Raw genomic sequence first — 4881 nt, forward strand, 5'->3', positions numbered from 1 at the left:
GAGAGAGAGAGAGAGAGAGAGAGAGAGAGAGAGAGAGAGAGAGAGAGAGAGAGAGAGAGAGAGAGAGAGAGAGAGAGAGAGAAAGGGAGATATAGCGAGAGAGAGAGACAGAGAAAAAAAACTGAGCAAACTAAAATGCTATTTGGCCCTAAACAGAGAGTACACAGTGGATGAATACCTGACCACTGTGACTGACCCAAACTTAAGGAAAGATTTGACTATGTACAGATTCAGTGAGCATAGCCTTGCTATTGAGAAAGGTCCTCATCAAGAGAAGACAGGCTGTGTGCACACTGCCCAAAAACTTCCTAACCTCCTGCCAAATATATGACCATACTAGAGACACATACTGTATGTCCCTCAGATTACACAGACCCACAAAGAATTCGAAAACAAATCATATTTTGATAAACTCCCATATCTATTGGGTGAAATACCACAGTGTGCAATCACAACAGCAATTTGTGACCTTTTGCCACAAGAAAAGGGCAACCAGTGAAGAACAAACACCATTGTAAACACAAGGTAGGCCCTAAAAATTGTCAAAGACTCCAGCCCCCCTAGTAATAGACTGTTATCTCTGCTACTGCACCACAAGCGGACCCGGAGCGCCAAGTCTAGGACCAAGAGGCTTCTTAACAGCTTCTAGCCCCAAGCCATAAGACTCCCGAACACCTAATCAAATGGCTACCCAGACTATTTGCATTGCATCTTCTACGCTGCTGCTACTCTCTGTTATGATCTATGCATAAGTCACTTTAATAACTCTACCCACATGTATATATCACCTCAATTACCTCAACTAACCTGTGCCCCTGCACATTGACTCTGTACCAGTACCCCATGTACAGTTGAAGTCGGAAGTTTACATACACCTTAGCCAAATACATTTATACTCAGTTTTTCACAATTCCTGACATTTAATGCTAGAGAATATTCACCATCTTAGGTTAGTTAGGATCACCACTTTATTTTAAGAATGTGAAATGTCAGAATAATAGTAGAGAGAATGATTTATTTCAGCTTTTATTTCATTCATTACATTCCCAGTGGGTCAGAAGTTTACATACACTCAATTAGTATTTGGTAGCATTGCYTTTAAATTGTTTAACTTGGGTGAAACGTTTCAGGTAGCCTTCCACAAGCTTCCCACAATAAGTTGGGTGAATTTTGACCCATTCCTCCTGACAGAGCTGGTGTAACTGAGTCAGGTTTGTAGGCCTCCTTGCTCGCACACGCTTTTTCAGTTCTGTCCACAAATATTCTATAGGACTGAGGTCAGAGCTTTGTGATGGCCACTCCAATACCTTGACTTTGTTGTCCTTAAGCGATTTTGCCACAACTTTGGAAGTATGCTTGGGGTCATTAGCACTTGACATTATTATACTATTTATTTTATTTATCCTTTCCCTAGTCACCTGCCATGACAACTCTGACACTTACTAGTTACTTATATTTTAATACTACGCTCCCTAGTCATCTGCCATCTGACTCTGTACGCTGTACCTATGTACATTTATATTATCTACTCTGCCTAGTCACTAGCCACTGACCTTACCTAGTACATTATATATCTACCTCTTCCCTAGTCACCTAGCACTGACTCTGACCTTACCTAGTAATTATATTATCTACTCTCCTAGTCCCTAGCCACTGACTGACTTACTAGTACATTATTTATCTACTCTGCCTAGTCACCTAGCCACTGACTTACCTAGTACCTCCTAGTCCTACCTGATTACTATATTATATTATCTACCTCTGCCCTAGTCACCTAGCCACTGACCACTGACCTTACCTAGTACATTATATTATCTATCTGCCCTAGTCACCTAGCACTGACCTTACCTAGTATTATTTAATTTCTATCTGCCTAGTCACCTAGCCATGATCTGACCTTACCTAGTACATTATATTATCTACCTCTTCCCTAGTCACCTAGCCACTGACCTCTGACCTTACTAGTACATTATTTATCTACCTCTCCCTAGTCACCTAGCCACTGACTCTGACTTACTAGTACATTATATTATCTACCTCTGCCCTAGTCACCTAGCCACTGACCTTACCTGTACTTTTATATTATCTACCTTTCTGCCTAGTCACCTAGCCACTGACTTTACCTAGTACATTATATTATCTACCTCTGCCTAGTCACCTAGCCACTGACCTTACCTAGTACATTATATTATCTACCTCTGCCCTAGTCACCTAGCCACTGACCTCTGACCTTACCTAGTACATTATATTATCTACTCTGCCTAGTCCCTAGCCACATGACCTTACCTAGTATATTATATTATCTACCTCTGCTAGTCACCTAGCCACTGACCTTACTAGTTATATTATATTATCTACCTCTGCCCTAGTCACCTAGCCACTTACCTCTGGCTGCTGGCTTCAGTACTGCTGCTCATCTGCCTTCCATCATCAGTGTCATGTGAATTATCATAATGGCTAACAGCAGTATGATAGCAATATTATTACACACTGTGAGGCATAAAGCTGTGTGCAATTATTCAAACCTACAGCTACAATTAGCGCAGTCTGTTATTACTACCTAATTGGGAATTTTTCTGTGGAAAACAGGGGTCAATTTTGTCACATAATTCAAAAGTAAAACCTGTTATTTTATGGGTGTAAATAAATTAGTATATTAATCTCAAATGACCAGCTGCAGCATCAGGAGAATACCAGATGTGAGCAACTCAAGCAAGCTATTCAGGTGAACTAGACTATAGCTATACAGCCCTGAAAGTCGGGTTTGTTTGACGTCCTATATGATTGCACTTCACGAAGCCTGTTCAATAAATGACTCTCCTTTGATTTTTCTAGTGAGATGTCCGTTTGATTTAGGCTGAGGGAAGATGTGTATGGGTTCATCCCCAACCCCCACTGTACTGTAGATAGACTACATCCACCTCCACCAATGCTGAGAAGACAGGGAGGTTATTTGGTCTTTTGTCCGCACTAGAACATTAACATTACAATCAGTTCGGTCGAATCAAAATATAAAAACATGAATTTGTGAATAGTTGATATTTATTCATTATGGGACTCTATGAATATTTACTATTCTTTAAGTGGTTGTAAATGGACATTTAATAACCATTCTGCCACCGCTATCTCTCTCTCTCTGTGTCTCTCTCTCTGTCTCTCTCTGTCTCTCTGTGTCTCTCTCTGTGTCTCTCTGTGTCTCTCTCTGTCTCTCTCTCTCTCTGTGTCTCTCTGTGTCTCTGTGTGTCTCTCTCTCTGTGTCTCTCTCTGTGTCTCTCTCTCTCTGTGTCTGTCTTCTCTCTGTGTCTGTCTCTCTCTGTGTCTGTCTCTTCTGTGTCTGTTCTCTCTGTGTGTGTCTGTCTCTCTATGTCTGTTTCTCTATCTGTGTGTGTGTCTCTCTCTCTGTCTCTCTCTCTCTCTCTCTGTGTGTCTCTCTCTTGTGGTCTCTCTCTCTCTGTGTGTGTGTGTGTCTCTCTCTCTCTCTCTCTCTCTCTCTCTCTCTGTTGTGTGTCTCTCTCTCTGTGTCTCTCTCTCTCTCTCTCTCTCTGTCTCTCTCTCTCTCTCTCTCTGTGTCAATTCAAGGGGCTTTATTGGCATGGGTAAAATATGTTTACATTGCCAAAGGAAGTGAAATGGATAAACAACAGTGAAATAAAACAGTAAACATTACACAAGTTCCAAAATAATAGAGACATTTAAAATGTCATATTATGTCTATATACAGTATTGTAACAATGTGCAAATAGTTAAAGTACAAAGGGAAAATAAATAAACATAAATATGGGTTCAAATCAAATCAAATGTTATTTGTCACATGAGCCGAATACAACCGGTGTAGACCTTACAGTGAAATGCTTACTTACAAGCCCTGAACCAACAATGCAATTTTAAGAAAATAACAACAACATCAAAAAGTTGATAGGAATAACAAAGAATTAAAGAGCAGCAGTTTACAACAATAGCGGGGCTGTATACGGTTGAAGTTGGAAGTTTACAAACAATTTGGACACAGGTTGGAGTCATTAAAACTCGTTTTTCAACCACTCCACAAATTTCTATAGTTTTGTCAAGTTGGTAAGGACATCTACTTTGTGACACAAGTCATTTTTCCAAATGTTGTTTACAGACAGATTATTTACTTATAATTCACTGTATCACAATTCCAGTGGGTCAGAAGTTTACATACGCTAAGTTGACTGTGCCTTTAAACAGCTTGCAAAAATCCTGAAAATTATGTCATGGCTTTAGAAGGAATTTAGGAGCAATTTCTAAACGCCTGAAGGTACCACGTTCATCTGTACAAACAATAGTACGAAGGAATAAACACCACGGGACCACTCAGCCGTAATACCGCTCAGGAAGGAGACGCGTTCTGTCTCCTAGAGATGAACGTACTTTGGTGGTGAAAAAGTGCAAATCTAATCCAGGAACAAAGCAAAGGACTTGTGAAGATGCTGGAGGAAAAGGTACAAAAGTATCTATATCCACAGAAAACAAGTCCTTATCGAATAAACTGAAAGGTTGCTCCGCAAGGAAAGAGCCGCTGTCCAAACCGCATAAAAAAGCAGACTGGTGGTTGCAAGCTGGCACTGGGGGCAAAGGATCGTACTGGTGATGACAACAAAAATAGAACTGTTTGTCATAATGACCATATTATGTTGGAGAGAAAAGGGGGAGACTTGCCAACTGAAAACGCATCCAACGTGAAGCACGGGGGTGGCAGCATCATGTTGTGGGGGTGCTTTGCTGCAGGAGGGACTGGTGCACTTCACAAAATAGATGGCATCTGAGAGAAGGAAAGTTATGTGGATAATGAGCAACATCTCAAGACATCAGTCAGGAAGTTTGAAGTTGGTCGCAAATGGGTCTTCAATGGACGAATGA

The sequence above is a fragment of the Salvelinus sp. IW2-2015 genome, linkage group LG34 (assembly GCF_002910315.2).
Source record: "Salvelinus sp. IW2-2015 linkage group LG34, ASM291031v2, whole genome shotgun sequence".
Classification (NCBI taxonomy): Eukaryota; Metazoa; Chordata; class Actinopteri; order Salmoniformes; family Salmonidae; genus Salvelinus; species Salvelinus sp. IW2-2015.